Source organism: Leuciscus leuciscus (genome assembly GCF_965113295.1).
Source record: "Leuciscus leuciscus genome assembly, contig: HAP1_SCAFFOLD_424, whole genome shotgun sequence".
Lineage (NCBI taxonomy): Eukaryota > Metazoa > Chordata > Actinopteri > Cypriniformes > Leuciscidae > Leuciscus > Leuciscus leuciscus.
The window spans coordinates 21,993-39,593 of record NW_028118315.1 but is presented as its reverse complement, the minus strand read 5'-3'; the positions used below and the strand labels follow the sequence as shown (position 1 = coordinate 39,593).

Here is a 17,601-nt window from a genome sequence, read left to right as displayed (position 1 = left end):
TATTAGCGCAAGTCTTTCTGTGTGTCACAGTCAGGACATTCGGAGGCAGCGCGTTCTTTTTTGTCTTATCGCGCATGAATGGTTTAAAAGCATTTGCATGAATAAGAGCGGGATCATGTAACACTAGCCAAAGGATGCCAAAAATTAACAGATGCTGCGTTAATTGCGTTAACAGCGCTAATTTGTTTATTTAATATAAAATCGCAGCATTTTGCGTCATATAATCGCGTAGGCTTGACATCGCGATTGCGATATGATTAATCGTGCAGCACTAACACAGACACATTCCGGGGACACCATAGATTTATATTACATCTTGTGGAAAGGGGCATAATATGTAACCTTTAATGCTAATGCTAAAAAATAATAATTTTGACTTCAGGGGGCCTTTCTCATGCGAAGCAGATTTCACCTTAATCACTCATAAATCACAATAACTGGCCATATAAGGCTTTGGCGGGACACAAATTGGTTTTGGCGGACACCAAAAATTTTTCAATGCAGGAAAAACCCTACAAAAATTGTAAATTGCGTTTATAAAAATGTTTGAAAATAAAGTATGTGTAAAGTCTACTTGATCTTTGGAAACATAGGGGTGAGCGGGGCACACACTAACGATGGCTCGGTGTAACACACACGGTTTAAAACTTTCCACATATGTTAGCATGAAGAAACTTACTGGATTTACTAGTTGCCAACTAGTTATCAAAACTACATAGATCATTTTTTTGCCAACATTAAACAATCTTTGAAATATATCAATAAACATTTATTTAACCATTAGCAAAAGTAAAATTGTCATCTCTGTTTTTTGTTTATTTAAAACTAGACAAATATGATATTATTTTAATCGTATATCTGTTATTCAACAGTTGATATAGTTATTTAATGCTGATCTAACCAGTAGAAGACACTTGCAGGGTTTAAACCCCAGTTGTGCAGGCGGGGCATGTTGTCACACTGTATATAAGATAACATTTTAATCTGTCATATGGCCATGTTACAATGTACCCCGCCTATGGGGCATGTTGTCACATTTTTTACACATTAATACAGTGAAAAAAAAAATACACTGTATTAATGAAACAAAACCACATAATTGTACCAGACATGTGGGAAATTAATGTGGGAAAAAAATTATATTCTGAACCCCAGTGGATTAACACAAGGTGAGAAAGTCAAAACGTGTTAGGTTGTGCCTTGCTCTCCCCTTTTTCTATTATAGCAGTGTTATTATAATATATTATATTTATACTATTGCAGTGGTTCCCAAACCTTTCAGAGTGTCGTAACCGCTCTCTTCCACTTTCACTGCAGTCACAGCTTCTGTATTTAATTTAAATGTTTACATCTGTACCTCTGTACAGAAAAAAGTTGTCAAAATGATTCCAGTTCACATGGATACACGGAAGAGACAAAACATTCTGTATTATGAATATTTAAGGCCAGATAAGTGATTTGGCGATGTCACTGCGTAAAGAAGGACTACTCGCCTGCGCACATATTCAAACCGCATATCTATAGACTAAACACGTGATGTGCATGTACACGCCGTCAGCGTTTTACAAATTCAAGTGTTTGAAGTTTGCTCGGAGATGACAACGTTTATCATAAATGTTCACCACTTGGGCTGGGCGGTATGACGGTATATATCGTTACCGCGGTAGAAAATGTCAACCGTAACAGATTTTTTCATTCCGTGATACCGCGACATGTAAATAAGTGGGCGTGGTTAACTCACATGCAGCGTGCGAGAGACTGAGACACTGAGATTTGTCAAAGAAACATGGAGAAAGCAGATCAAGAGGATCCACAAAGGAATTACGTTTTCTAAAGGGTTGTTGTTAAAGTGATATTTTTTGGGGGGGAAAAGGCGCAGCAGTCAACTAGAGCAGTGCGGCACCCACAGGCTACAGTTAGAGGAGTGCACGATCGCAGCGGGGAAAGCATGAAGCTTACTTGACAACAACAGAACAGTTCATATATCAATATCGTAACGAATAGAAATAACCTTAAATAATGTATAGTTATCTTTCTGTCTCTTATGTATAGTTACTTTTTAAACATGAAACTCGCATTCAGTATGACACGAGAGCGGTTGCCGTGCTAATGAACAACCTGCGAATGTGTAATCCTGTATCTGAGGCAAAATTACTAAATATGCAGCGCGAGTTGTATATTTCTAACTCCAAACAATTGGCCACTGAAACAGCTGATAAAATCTTGCTTCGATTCAATGCGTGATTACAACTTGTCACTAAAATGAACCGATCGCATTTTACTGATGCAAAAGATGCGCGCGTGCACACGCACTGAGAGGGAGCGCGGTGTGTCGGTGTTCACCGAGCTATGTAAAATAATGACGCAGTTACAAGGTATGTGTATAATTTACAATACTTAGTCAACACTAACAGTAGCTGCTGTTCAGTTTTCATACTGCTGTTCTCCTAGTCACTTATGAACTTGACGCTTCTGAACATCTCTTGGTTAAAGCTTAGGTGACGGGTTGCCAGATATTACAAAAAGAACAAAACAAGCCCTTTAAAAGCAGACATGGCAAAAATGTACCGGGAAACCATTTAAACATAACTAGTATTTATCTATTCAGTTCAATATAAAATATTCAGATATTATAAACTGATTGATGAAGTAAAGCAATAACATGAGATTGAAAAATTATTCAGCAACACTTTATTTAAAGTTGAATTGCACCTATGAGTTGTATTTATTATCAATAAGTTGGGGGCAGTTCATCTAAAAGTTGATGAGAGTGTTTTGTTTGTTATATTTAGCTATTAAAAATAGTTTACCAAAGAAATAATTTACCAAATAAAAGAAAAAGAAAATTCAAACAAAGTGAAGTACTTTTCATTTCTAAAGTATTTGGGTTTATTTATTATACAAAGCCTTTTTTGTCGATTTTTCGAGAACAACTACAACTATAAATAACTAGGCTATATCGTGAAATATATCGTTACCGTGAAATAAAATTAGTCATACCGTGAAACCGAATTTTGGTCATACCGCCCACCCCTAGCTTGCACCTTGGAATCTATTTCAAGGTTTGCGTTCTTGAGCACCAAACACTGTTGTGTGTGAATGAGCGGCCGGAGCGAGTTAAGGGTTTTCTGTGAGAACGGTGTGTGTTAGCGGCCCCTAAGAACAACTAATGATCTTTAAAACGGAAGTGAATCAATCAAAACTAACTTTAGCTGGACAATAACTTTATTCTAGAGCTGCTGTAAAGCCAAAACAATCTCTGTTACTGTAATTAGAGCCCAAGTCCTGAAAGCCCTTGGACTTCCTTTTGGGCCCAAGTCCAAAAAGGAAACACTAAAAGCCTCATATCTTCTAAAAATGTAAAACACCATTTATTTCTATATAAAATTATACAAATATCAGAACTAAACCAATTTTATTCTTTTTTTTTTTTTTTTTTTAGAATTGTTTAAGTTTTAAAACAGCCAGAATGTTTTTTTAGTCCAAAAAATAAATAAATCATGTCATTCATAGTGCTATACTGCCCTCTTGTGTTCAAAATCAGGTAGGCCTATTGTATCTATATGAAAATATACTAGGTATGTGACGGTGAGATTATTTTACCACCGGTTAATCAACGTGTGACACCGCTGGGGGATTTTGAATCGCTAACTTAAAAAAACGAAAGTAAAATATGTTCGTCCGCACGGACATTGATAATGGTGCAGAGTAGAGCGAGCGTTTTCAATGAATTCCTATGGAAGTAGGAATGAACTAAAAAACGTTGACTGTTCTGCTCGTTCCTCGCCGTGGACGCGCACCGTCAGAGCCGGCTCTCCCTATTCGGTTGTTAAGTCGTGACGTAACCAATACTCTTTCCGGGTCCAAAGTCCAGGTCCTCTCTACCTACCTACCGCTTTCGCTGGTGTTTTGGTTATTATTGAGTGTTTTTACAATGCCGCAGTGCTGTGTCCCGTGTCCCGAGCTAACTCACTTCAACCTCGTAAATCTTCTTTTTCATTGAGGACTCTACCCTTAATTATGCCACCTGAGTGATGAGCTACACTAACCACTCTGTTGGTGTTAAAGGAATTTAAACCCTTTTTGACCGCCAAGGGTACCTCACTAAGAAGGACGTGATCGTAAATAAATTGACAGGTTCCACCGTTGTTATTTCTGGACCGCTTGGACCCAAAACGTCACGCGTGACGTCAGACTTAACAATCGGATAAGCGAACTAAGCGGCTGCTTAGGGCCCCGCCGCCACTAGGGGGCCCCCTAACTACAGATGGTACTCGCCGGTGTCGCCGCATTTTAACAGTCAACCAACCGTGTAAAATCGTTGTCTTCCCTGGACTTGGAAATTTGACCGCAAAAATTAAACGAGTCTATCCAACGGGTGCAGAAAAAAGGAGAAAAAAAAATCACATTATAGTAGAGCTACTACTCTAACGAAATCCAAATTTTAAGCAGTTTTTACTGTAGAATTCTTTTTGTATTAATTTTTGAACTTGGCACATTACACAATGCACAAAGAGCGGCCTATTGCGTTTTCTGTACAATTCGCGGCGCTGTTTCTTGGCAACCAGAGGGTGCGTTAAAGTGGACATTATCCCATTAAAGTAGAGGTAGCCTACTCAAACGAAATCCACATTTTAAGCAGTTTTTACTGTAGAATTATTTTTGTATGAACTACATGTAACGTGCAACAATGACTGTAAAATGTAAAAAGTGTTACCTAGAGCTTTTATTAGATTTATGTATATATTTTATTACTAAACATTTTATATACACATTTGGCTAATGATTGTTCGCTGAAGTAGTGTTTTTGTAGTTGGAATATATAAAAAATAAATACCAACTCAAACTAAAATCTTTTGCAGAATTTTTTATCTCTTTGATAGATCAATATAGAAGAATATGTTTAAATCACTTTAGAATGAAGCAAAGAAATTACTGGTCCAACTTCTCCCTCTTTTTAAAGTATGGAACAGGGAAAAGAAGTTCAAAGATAGAGACTCCAGCATCACCTGTAGTAGGCCTATGCAACAACTTTATTGAAGATTTTTAATACTAAAGGTTTTAAGCTGTCTAGTGGACAAAAAACAGTTAGTGCTGTTTTAAAATTTACAAAGCATTCAGACAGTAATAAAGTAGATGTAGAAATTTGGCAAATCTGTAATCTTTACTTTTACTGTTTCAGTGAGTGTACTTTAATAAGCAGTAAAATAATTGTGGGCAATCATGTTAAAAGAGGTACAGATGAAATGTGTAAGGGTTAGATTGTATACAGTTGCTGGTTTGCGGTGGCAATACTCCATTATTCACTGCAAGGCAGGGCCCCAAAATTATCCTGCTTAGGGCCCCCAGATTTACAGAGCCGGCCCTGCGCACCGTTATGAATGCCCGTTCAGCCGTGAGCATTTTAGTTTAATTTTAAAATTAGCGCCATTTAGGGGGCAGATTGCTTGAAATTATTTTACAAAAGCACAATGTTGTGTTTTATTGCGGCTGTACACAAATATAAGTTAACACTTTGCAGTTTGAATGATGTCCTGTATGAACAAAATGACGGAGTATGTTTTTATCTGTCAACTGTTCAATCGCACCTGCACCCGCGCCACACACACACACACACACACACACACACACACACACACACACACACACACACACACACACACACACACACACACACACACACACACACACACATTCCAGCATTGCAATCTTGACATTGCAGCCTGTTCATTATAGCCCTAATAAAATATAATAATAGTCAACCTAACATATAAAAATTACACTGCTCTGTTTAAATAGTCAGTAGTACAATTTGTACCATTCACAGTAAGCATCACTCCACTGATGTGATGTTTCCAAGCACATTTTTGCACGTGTGAAGAGGATACGTGAGTGAAGTACAAAGCCTATAATAAAGAATAGTTTAGCATCCAAATACATCGCAAATGTTGAAACATTTTGATTCTAATGAGAGAGTTACGTGAGCCCAACACTGCTTACTTTCGTTTTCATTTTTATTTGATTTAATTTTGGCTTGTTTATAGTTATTTTTTTATTCTTGTTCCGTTCTGAATATCATTAAATTTAAAGGATTTGTTGTGGAATATTTTGAGTGTATCATAAAATAAGAATAATTCTCTCATTTTAGTGATTCCCTAGAACTCTTTTTATTTTATTTTTTTCATTGTTCTAATCAGGTCAGGCAAGTAAAATTCTCTGTCTTGTCCCTTATTTATTTATATACCCCTCCTTGAACTGCCACCTTAACGTGGTGGAGGGGTTTGAGTACCCGAATGACCCTAGGAGCTATGTTGTCCTGGGCTATATGCCCCTGGTAGGGCCTCCCAAGGCAAACAGGTCCTAGGCGACGGGTCAGACTAAGAGTGGTTAAAAAAACCCTTTATGAGTGACATTAAATTGAGGACCGTGACGTCGCCCGGTATGGCGCAGGGGTTGGGGCTCGTATGCGAGCGCCTGGTGGCCAGGCCTCCCCCCACTGGGTCCGGCCGAGCTCAGCCCGAAGGAGCGACGTGGGGCCGCCTTCCCGTAGGCTCACCACCTACAGGAGGGACCGTAAGGGGCTGGCGCTGAGAGGATCGGGCGGCAGTCGAAAGCGGAGGCCTCGACAACCCGATCCCTAGACACGGAAATTAGCTCTAGGGACGTGGAACATCACCTCGCTGGCGGGGAAGGAGCCTGAGATTGTGCGTGAGGTTGAGAGGTTCCGACTAGAGATAGTCGGGATCACCTCTACGCACGGCTTGGGCTCTGGAACCACACTCCTTGAGAGAGGATGGACTCTTCACCACTCTGGAGTTGCCCATGGTGAGAGGCGGCGGGCTGGTGTGGGTTTGCTTATAGCCCCCAGCTCAGTCGCCATGTGTTGGAGTTTACCCCGGTGAACTAGAGGGTCGTTTCCCTGCGCCTACGGGTCGGGGATAGGTCTCTCACTGTCGTGTGTGCCTACGGGCCAAACGGCAGTGCAGAGTACCCGGCCTTCTTGAAGTCTCTGGGAGGGGTGCTGGAAAGTGCTCCGACTGGGGACTCCGTCGTTCTACTGGGGGACTTCAATGCCCACGTGGGCAACGACAGTGACACCTGGAGGGGCGTGATTGGGAGGAACGACCCCCCTAATCTGAACCCGAGCGGTGTTCAGTTATTGGACTTCTGTGCTAGTTACAGTTTGTCCATAACGAACACCATGTTCAAGCATAAGGGTGTTCATCAGTGCACGTGGCACCAGGACACCCTAGGCCTTAGGTCCATTATCGACTTTGTGGTCGTTTCATCTGACCTGCGGCCGTATGTCTTGGACACTCGGGTAAAGAGAGGGGCGGAGCTGTCAACTGATCACCACCTGGTGGTGAGTTTGATCCGATGGCGGGGGAGGAAGCTGGACAGACTCGGCAGATCCAAGCGTACTGTAAGGGTCTGCTGGGAACGTTTGGCAGAGTCTGCTGTCAGAGAGATCTTCAACTCCCACCTCCGGCAGAGCTTCGACCGGATCCCGAGGGAGGCTGGAGATACTGAGTCCGAGTGGACCATGTTCTCCACCTCCATTGTCGAAGCAGCCGCTCGGAGCTGTGGCCGTAAGGTCTCCGGTGCCTGTCGAGGCGGCAATCCCCGAACCCGGTGGTGGACACCGGAAGTAAAGGATGCCGTCAAGCTGAAGGAGGAGTCCTATCGGGCCTGGTTGGCTTGTGGGACTCCTGAAGCAGCTGACGGGTACCGGCAGGCTAAGCGAACTGCAGCCCGGGTGGTTGTGGAGGCAAAAACTCGGGCCTGGGAGGAGTTCGGTGAGGCCATGGAGAAGGACTATCGGCTGGCCTCGAAGAGATTCTGGCAAAACGTCCGGCGCCTCAGGAGGAGGAAGCAGTGCCTTACCAATGCTGTCTACAGTGGAGGTGGGGAGCTGTTGACCTCAACTGGGGATGTCGTTGGACGGTGGAAGGAATACTTCGAGGATTTCCTCAATCCTGCCGTCACGTCTTCCATTGAGGAAGCAGAGGCTGAGGGCTCAGAGGTGGACTCGTCCATCACCCAAACTGAAGTCACAGAGGTAGTAAAGAAACTCCTCGGTGGCAAGGCACCGGGGGTGGATGAGATCCGCCCTGAGTACCTCAATTCTCTGAATGTTGTGGGGCTGTCTTGGCTGACACGCCTCTGCAGCATCGCGTGGCGGTCGGGGACAGTGCCTCTGGGATGGCAGACCGGGGTGGTGGTCCCTCTTTTTAAGAAGGGGGACCGGAGGGTGTGTTCCAACTACAGGGGGATCACACTTCTCAGCCTCCCTGGGAAAGTCTATGCCAGGGTACTGGAGAGGAGAATACGGCCGATAGTAGAACCTCGGATTCGGGAGGAACAGTGTGGTTTTCGTCCAGGCTGTGGAACACTGGATCAGCTCTATACCCTCTACAGGGTGCTGGAGGGTTCATGGGAGTTTGCCCAACCAGTCCACATGTGCTTTGTGGATTTGGAGAAGGCATTCGACTGTGTCCCCCGCGGCGGCCTGTGGAGGGTGCTCCGGGAGTATGGGGTCCGGTGTCCTTTGCTAAGGGCTGTCCAGTCCCTGTACGACCGAAGCAGGAGCTTGGTTCGCATTGCCGGCAGTAAGTCAGACTTGTTCCCGGTGCATGTTGGACTCCGGCAGGGCTGCCCTTTGTCGCCGGTTCTGTTCATAATTTTTATGGACAGAATTTCTAGGCGCAGCCAGGGGCCGGAGGGTGTCAGGTTTGGTGACAACACGATTTCGTCTCTGCTCTTTGCGGATGATGTTGTCGTGTTGGCCTCATCAAACCAGGACCTTCAGCATGCACTGGGACGGTTTGCAGCCGAGTGTGAAGCAGCTGGGATGAGAATCAGCACCTCCAAATCCGAGGCCATGGTCCTCAGTCGGAAAAGGGTGGCTTGCCCACTTCAGGTTGGTGGAGAGTTCCTGCCTCAAGTGGAGGAGTTTAAGTATCTTGGGGTTTTGTTCACGAGTGAGGGAAGGATGGAACGGGAGATTGACAGACGGATCGGTGCATCTTCTGCAGTACTGCGGTCGATGTACCGGTCTGTCATGGTGAAGAAAGAGCTGAGCCGCAAGGCGAAGCTCTCGATTTACCGGTCAATCTACGTTCCTACTCTCACCTATGGTCATGACCGAAAGGACAAGATCCCGTATACAGGCGGCCGAAATGAGCTTTCTCCGCAGGGTGGCTGGGCGATCCCTTAGAGATAGGGTGAGAAGCTCGGTCACTCGGGAGGAAATCAGAGTAGAGCCGCTGCTCCTCCACATCAAGAGGGGTCAGCTGAGGTGGCTCGGGCATCTGTTCCGGATGCCTCCTGGACGCCTTCCCGGGAAGGTGTTCCGGGCGCGTCCCACTGGGAGAAGACCCCGGGGAAGACCTAGGACATGCTGGAGAGACTATGTCTCCCGGCTGGCCTGGGAACGCCTCGGTGTCCCCCCGGAAGAGCTGGAGGAAGTGTCTAGGGAGAGGGAAGTCTGGGCATCTCTGCTTAGACTGCTGCCCCCGCGACCCGACCCCGGATAAGCGGAAGAAGATGGTATGGTATGGTATGGTATATATATATATATATATGTGTGTGTATGTATATATTAAGCTGAATTTTCAGGATCATTCCTCCAGTCTATCACATGATCCTTTAGAAATCATTCTAATATGATGATTCATTATCAAAGTTGGAAACAGTTCTCCTGCTTAATATTTTTTTAGGATACTTTGATAAAAAAAAAAAAAAAGAAGCAAATGTTTTAAAAATAGAAATATTTTGTAACAGCAATATACACTACTGGTCAGTAATTTGGGGTCAGTAATTTTGTTTCTTTCTTTTTTTGAAATAAATCAATACTTTTATTCAGCAAGGATGTGTTAAATTGATAAAAAAGTGATAGTAAAGAAGATTTATATTATTCGAAAATATTTTTTTTATTTTGAATAAATGCAGTTCTTTTTAACCTTTATTCATCAAATATATTAGGCAGCAGAACTGTTTCCAACACTCATAATAAATCAGAATATTAGAATGATTTCTACAGGATCATGTGATAGACTGGATGTCACATGTGACACTGAAGACTGGAGTAATGATGCTGAAAATTCAGCTTTGCATCACAGAAATAAATGATCATTTAAAGCAACACCAAGGAACTTTTGCTCTCGGGGTCCCCCTACAGTTGGGAAAAAGTATTGTATTCTACTGCGGTCTTAAAATCTGTCATGGTAACACCAGGGCCCAGTTTTTCAAAAGTAATCCAGTGGGATTTCGGATCACGGATTGGATCAAATCTTGGAAATGGGTTTTTCAAAAGCAAAAGAGGGATTCTGAACTAAGATCAGAGCATGTAATCCGATTTTACATTTGATCTGGATTAAACCTGCCCTTTGGGTTTTTCAGAACTTTGAACTCGGTTTGGGATCTATTTGATCCAAAAAAACAGGATTATCCTGATCCCATCAGAAGGGTGGATTCAGTTGTGATTTTTCGAACCAAATAAAACCAGAGAGTTTTTTTTTTAAGTGAATGATCAAAAAATCAATTTTTACTGATGATATATACATTTCTTCATATTTGAAGCATATATGAAGCATGTCACATCTAATGAGATATGGTAAAACAAAAAAAAATCTACAATTTAACATTATAACAAAATAAGGAAATTAAAATGTTTCTGTTTATTACAGTGTTTCTGTTTCTTAAAATTTAAATAAACAATGGTTATTTGTGGCCACCGGTATTTTGCCAACTGTTGTTCTTTGCTAAGCCAGTAGGCTACACTGTTGGGTCCATTTAAGGCTCTAGTAAACAGGATTTGGTAATCCTGAAATTTGGTATTTGGATCACAGTGATCCAATCCAAGGTTCCTTTAAAAAACTGGCATAAAAGTAAAATGGATCAGGTGATCCTGGATAGCAAAACATGGGATTTCCAAATCCGGATCAATTTGATCCAGATTACATTTTTTTGATCCACAAAATTTTACTCATTTAACTTTACTCATTTACTTTTTACTCAATTGTATTCATTTAAAAAAGTAAAATTTTACTTTTATGCCAGTTTTTTTAAAGGTCCCATGACATGAAATTTCCACTTTCTGAGGTTTTTTAACATTAATATGAGTTCCCCTAGCCTGTATATGGTCCCCAAGTTTCTAAAAATTGTAATCAGTGTAAATCGAGCTTTTGCTATTTTTCTCTGCCTTTGAGAAAATGGAAGCTCAACCGGGCTGATCTTGAATCTCCTCCTTATGACGTCATAAGGAGAAATGTTACCTCCCCTTTTTCTGCTTTGTCCGCCCAGAGAATATTTCTCGCCCATGAGAAAATGAGCTAGGAAGTAGAACACGCGCGCGCGATTTTAGTTTGTCCACGAGAGATATCATGGCTTTTGAGCGAGCGAAGCATAATAATTGCTCAATAATTGGATGTACAAATGAACATCGAATGGTCAATACAGAGCTGGGCTTGCTGAACGTCGGACAAGTAAGTCAACAAATTATATAAGTGTGTTGCTTTACTGTTTATGGTTACCTAGCTTCTTACACGTAGAATGTGTCTGTCACATTAGCTATGCAGCTATGCAGTTACTTGCGCTAATGTAAAGGTAGACAGCATCAAGTTACACATACTGTAACGCGAGTGTTGTACATTTCTTTGTTATTTGGATAACCGTTTTCCTGTTGGTTATATGGCGCGCGCGATATCCGCATTTCAAGATCGCAGAGCTTGATGTAATTGTAATAAGATAAATTACAGATGTTATAGATCTCTCATGAAAAGGCAACAGTAGGTTAGCGTTAGCTACATGATGATAACTGTAAACCATCCGAATAAAGTACCGTATCCAGACATAATATTTTAAACTAACCATTCGGAAACGTCCTGCTGGAGCCGCTGAGTTGCAACTTCTTCATCCGTTGCTTCTCCATCTGGATCAGATTCTGGGTCAAACTGAAATGCTTGAACGACTGCGTGTCTTCGTGCCATTGCAATATATCCAACATAAACAAACATGCATGGTACTGTTGCGCAAGATGGTCAAGGCCACACCCACCCTCCACCGTGCGCCGCCTTTCTCCTCCTCATTAGTATTTAAAGCTACAGACACCGAAACGGCCCGTCTGAAGGAAGCTCAATCTGGGACTGGCTTGTAGTGGCTATAATTCTGCACCGAGGCTGAATTTTTGGAAAGAGATTTCAGATACAGTACTAAGGACCACTAAGGACTATATTAAAGCCTACAAAAAGTAGCATGTCATGGGACCTTTAAAGGAACCTTGGATTGGATCACTGTGATCCAAATACCAAATTTCAGGATTACCAAATCCTGTTTACTAGAGCCTTAAATGGACCCAACAGTGTAGCCTACTGGCTTAGCAAAGAACAACAGTTGGCAAAATACCGGTGGCCACAAATAACCATTGTTTATTTTAATTTTAAGAAACAGAAACACTGTAATAAACAGAAACATTTTTAATTTCCTTATTTTGTTATAATGTTAAATTGTAGATTTTTTTGTTTTACCATATCTCATTAGATGTGACATGCTTCATATATGCTTCAAATATGAAGAAATGTATATATCATCAGTAAAAATTGATTTTGTGATCATTCACTTAAAAAAAAAAACTCTCTGGTTTTATTTGGTTCGAAAAATCACAACTGAATCCACCCTTCTGATGGGATCAGGATAATCCTGTTTTTTTGGATCAAATAGATCCCAAACCGAGTTCAAAGTTCTGAAAAACCCAAAGGGCAGGTTTAATCCAGATCAAATGTAAAATCGGATTACATGCTCTGATCTTAGTTCAGAATCCCTCTTTTGCTTTTGAAAAACCCATTTCCAAGATTTGATCCAATCCGTGATCCGAAATCCCACTGGATTACTTTTGAAAAACTGGGCCCAGATGATCAGGTAAAATTGGAATTACATGTATCTCAACTAACCACATTCATGTCATTTGATTAGGGTGTCATGTCACCACCCTCTGGTGAGAAAGCAGAACAAAGTAGATACAATGCAATATTATGGTGGATTTTTTTAATCTCTAGATATTGGCAGACAGGGGGTTTACACTCCAGGATGACTTTGCCCTCCTCGGTGTCGAGCTGCTAACACCATCATTCACAAAAGGGAGGAAGCAGTTACCTGGGAGAGAGGTGGAAATGTCTTGTAGGAAGTCAAACATCCGGATTCATATTGGTAAGTAAAACTAGATTATTGTAATGGCGTTTTATTTGAAAAGTCAATTTAGAAAAGTGCTCCTTTTTTGTTGTTGTCGTCCTGTGCTGAAAGGTCGCTTTCGCATCCTTGACGGTCCACTCCCTCGCTGTCTGGTTCATTCTGCACGGGACAAAAACCAAGGGCAAGCAACAGTTGACAAACTTGTAAATGTTTGTGCAGCACTTGTAAACATGGCACAAAGTATTATTAAATAAATATGTTCAACAGTGTCTCTATTTTTTTTTATATAGATTATTTAAAAAAGATTATTATTTTTCTCACCTCACTTTGTAGCACTTTTGTCATCAATCGTGGATGGATGTGTTTTGCCCCAAATCTGCTGATCACGTCCACCATTCCGTGAATGAATTCATCATCTTTTAAGATTCTAAAGATGGTGGTCTGCTGTGGGGTCTAAGTAACAAAGTCTGCATACTGTGCTGCACACACAAACATTTGCAGCTGAACCTTTGGCAAGGAGGAAGGGGGAAAGGAAGTATTATTAAAATGTGCCTACAGTATTTGTTCAAGAATTGCACAATTCTGTTGACAGCTACTGATTTCTTTGTGTATAGCTTTGCCTTTGCAGAGTAAACTGTACCTGAGTGTAGTAAGCATGGTTGGGCTTCAAAGAAAACAATGTGGAAAACAATGTGGAAAGGTGCCCTTTCTCATGATCTGTCCAGCTAACTGACTGCTGACCTGCCCACTTATACGGACACTTTGCCTCCACCACACCCTTGCCGCAACAATCACATGACACATAGGCATCACATGATACACCAAAGTATGGTCTTTCATGGCTGATTCTAAAGCCTGATCTGTCCACTCTTAATCCTTCATGCACTTTGCATACATCTTCAGTTGCCAATATGTTGGTAGATAATTGGTCAGTGGCTGGGCCAATGCCCAGTGCATATTTGTAGGTCTCTAGGGCATGTTTTTCATTGTCTCTTCCCCATTTAAAGTAAGGACTATTTATGTTTTTAGGCTCTGACATGATTGTTCTGATTACAGTGTTTGAGGGTTTCTCTTGATTAGTGTGAAGAACAGTGTGAGCAAACAAGCTGGTGTTCTTCCTACTCGGTGCCTGCGCCAGGCCTTACAGGCTGCCTGCATTACAGTCTCTGCCTCCACTCTGTCTGCCTCTTCCTTGGTAAAGGTTAGTGTTTCAAACCACGAGGAGTGGTGTGGTGTGGAGCCTGCATATTTACTGAAAGTACTCAGCACCACAGGACATTCACCTGTCTCGTGTAGCATTTGTAAAAAATTGTGCCTGTTGGCTTGCTGAGGCTTTGGGGATGGGTCTTTTGACCTTACCTATGACTCTCCTGCCTCTGCCTCCAAAATCGATTGAGCGGATTTCTGATGGCTCAACTTTTTTTGTAGAAACAGCGTTCCATTGGCAGGCTATACTGGTACTTACAGTGGTGGTGATGCCCAGGTGGACTGAAGCTTCCAATTTATACAGAACTGTACCCACATGGGAACAGCTTTCCCCTAGTCTTGGGTAAAAAAAAAAAAAAAAGACAGTGTCAATTCCACGAAAACGTGAGCACAAGTCAACCACTACACTGCCCTACAAAACAAAAAGGCAGTAACTGCATTTTTAGTCAAAAATGAGATATCATTTTCATGACATTCAAGGCATCCTTTGTTATGTGACAAAACATCTTATCTCAAATGTGTGTCGTTTTGGAGAAAAATGGTAATAGTTTTTGGAGAATCTGTAGTTACTGCCTTTTTCCTTGGTATGGTGCCACGTTTTTGGTAAGTAATACAAAGCAAGTTTACAAAGCAAGAATACAGTAACTGCAAAATAGGGGTAAAATAGCAAATTAAATATGAGGATTGATATGTACAAAGAATAAGCTAATATAAAGTAACAAAACAGCCACATGTCCAATAATCTACCTACAACTACTTAGGCTGGATGACAGGATAACTTTAAAGTCATTTTTCTCAGTTCTGCACTCTGCGTAGTTACTGCCTTTTTGCTTTGTAGGGCAGTACAGTATGGATCTCTTACCCTGCCATGCAGTCGCAGTGAGCTGCTCTAACTTTGCCACTATTTTCCACAGCTACCCAGGTGTTGTGGGGCTTGTTAGTCACCCTCCAAGAAGGTTTAACACTGCTTTTAAAAACAAAGCACTTGTCTGTTTTTATGTGTAAAACAGCCTGGACCCAACCACTGACGAAAAACTTATGGGTACACTTATGTGTACAGGCCTGTCAGACACAAACAGTGACATTGTTTATCATTTCTGGCTATAGTTGTGTCTGCTCTATCTTAAGATTAGCACTAGGCCTATATGACTTTTCGACGACCACTGCTCTGGGCTATATGTAAGAACACGAACGGCAGTAGATCAAGCCTTCTAGGCTAGAAAGGATAGCGTAATGTCACAACATCCAATTTGAAAAGCCCCATGCATACATAATGTACATTGGTCCCATACATATTTTGCCGTACACTGTAAACCTTTTTACAACTTTCAAAGTCCTGGCACTTTCTAGACACAAGCAGAAACCAGCCAAATCCACTTTAGTCCTAGCCTGCCACTATTTCAACAGTAAAATCAGTTAACAGCCAAGGTAGCGTGCCTAGTGAGAGCTAATCACGTAGATGCTAGCAGCTTCGTCTTTCTAACTACCTGTAGTAACAGGTTACAGGGCCGCGGGAAGAGGTTTTAGGTTGGGGGTGCTGATTTTTTTTTTTGGGGGGGGGGGGGGGGGCGTCACCACTTTTGAATAAGAAACAATATCAAGACTATAAAACTCCTCAAAAAACGCGCACACACTCAAACCTGACTGCACATCACATTTTTGACTTTATTGATTCTGCTTTTATTCCGGAGTCCCTTTTATTTTATCCCTCCGGAGTCGCATATCAGTCACAAAATGCGCCACGGGGAAGAAAAAAACATCTATAGCCTAAGTCGCAATGGACTAAGTCGCATTTAAAAAAAAAAAATTATTTCACAAAAAATAAATAAAAAAATGTTACAGACAGTTCTCCGTTACGGACGTGAGCGCTCTAAAGCGGCACTAAAATAATGTTTTAAAACTTTCACAGAGACCTCAAACTGAAAGCACAAAGCCTGTCTTTAAATTTAATTTCGTTTTGTATTAATTGTATCTTAATTTTAATCGATGTTTCATCAACAAATTGTCTGGATTTAATAAGAAGTAGCCTAAATATAGGCTATTAGAAAATAAATAATCAGGATACGGAGGCGCTGGCGAACCTGGAGCTCGTCTCATAATGAAACTCAGCGTAGGCCTATAAGGTAGCCTATTGCCTCACAGACCTGAGACATATAGATAGCTTGAAATGTCTACTTTTAAGCAGAACAATTCAAAACGAAAGAAAACAGACTGCGCTGCTTATGTAATTCGTATGAAATGTGCATTTCTCTCTGGCGCTGCGAAGATCGCGAGTCGTCAACTTCATCTGTCTAGCCGACACTGACATAAAAAATAACTGTTTTATTAGTAAACAATTAAAATGTCTCCTGCTATATTTTACATACCGGTATTTGCCTTTTCCTTACAAAACACTGACAGTGGGGTTTTTGACGTTTTTTGTTTTGTTTTGTTTTTTTGAGCAGCTGCGGACAAATTCTTTCGACACACACACACACACACAATATTACGTAACACTCTGCGCTTATGTTTTAAAAAGATAATTTAACATATAAATAACAATTTTTAAATAGCCCACTTAAAGTGTTTATTACAAATAAATGACTAAATGCTAAAAATGTATACATTTTAATGAACAAACATATGCGTTGCATTTACAATTCTGTGAAAACAGGGGGTGCTGCAGCACCCCCAGCACCCCCACTTCCCGCGGCCCTGACAGGTTATAGCTAACGTTAGTCGACAACAAAACTATGTCAATAGCTTAAATCAAGTGAAATATGATCCAAGTAAACCACCGACTCCTCTTGACATGGCCTCATCGTCTAGTTTGTCATACTGTGAGTGTGTTAATGACAAAAAAATAGGCTACTTACTTGGTGATTCCACGAGATAGTGGTAGATGTCTGAATAGTCCATATTTGGTCACTGCGTGGGGTCATTAATCCAGTTTTCGACCATTTCAAAGGGACACCTCTGTAACCCCGTATCCAGTAGCTTCTTTAAATACCGCTCACGGTCCTCGGCCGGCAAAGAGTGTGTATGTTTGTGCCATTTTTGCTATCAAGAAACTTTGCAGATCTAGAGCGAGTTCTGTTCTCAGGGGAATCCGTTTGTTTTCCCCCAAAAAGGGGCGATGACGCAAAAGTAGCGTTGGTCTATTGCATCGCATCGGTAGCTGCTTATATGTATCTTTAATGTATCGTATCGTATCGTTGGCTATGCATC

At 41.6% G+C, this 17,601-nt stretch overlaps 1 long non-coding RNA gene across 2 annotated transcripts; it reads right to left on the bottom strand.

Annotated features, from left to right (window-relative positions):
• Nucleotides 1-12,912: 12,912 nt before the first annotated feature.
• Nucleotides 12,913-17,601, bottom strand: LOC309491673. Of its 2 annotated transcripts, none has more exons than XR_014203248.1 (4): nt 17,250-17,601; nt 14,654-14,732; nt 13,510-13,695; nt 12,913-13,347 (listed from the first exon to the last, which is right to left on the bottom strand). It is a non-coding gene; the product is annotated as an uncharacterized lncRNA (long non-coding RNA). The 2 variants fall into 2 exon arrangements; XR_014203249.1 differs by lacking the exon at nt 17,250-17,601 and adding an exon at nt 15,257-15,542.